Source organism: Mastomys coucha, unplaced genomic scaffold (genome assembly GCF_008632895.1).
Source record: "Mastomys coucha isolate ucsf_1 unplaced genomic scaffold, UCSF_Mcou_1 pScaffold6, whole genome shotgun sequence".
Taxonomy (NCBI): domain Eukaryota; kingdom Metazoa; phylum Chordata; class Mammalia; order Rodentia; family Muridae; genus Mastomys; species Mastomys coucha.
Window position 1 is genome coordinate 128,782,065 of NW_022196912.1, and position 421 is coordinate 128,782,485.

A 421-nucleotide genomic window follows, 5' to 3' on the forward strand; every position below is an offset into this window, starting at 1 on the left:
ACTTAAAAATAATACATCACTACTAGTATTTTCTTAAATGAAGATGAATATATAAAGTCTTTTTGTTTTGTATTTAGTAGAATTTAAAATCTTGGCACTTACTGTGGTATTAGCCCAAAATAAGAACAATTTTGAGCCTTGTAATAAGGCTGTATTCCAATGACCCTCACATCACCAAAGGATTTTACCTCCATCGTATCTAAGCTGAGAGTTGATAGTTCTGCCGCACCAAGAAATGAATTGTAGGCTCGATTTTTGGATACAGACTTCCTGCTATGGTCAAAGCTATTTAACTTGAGTGAGTGACTTCATTCTCATCCCACAGATAACAGGTTACATTCATTTAAAAAACAGTGTAGGTATTAAAATGGTCTATCCATAAAGTCATTTGCCAACTGTTTCAATGAACAATGGTTCTGCT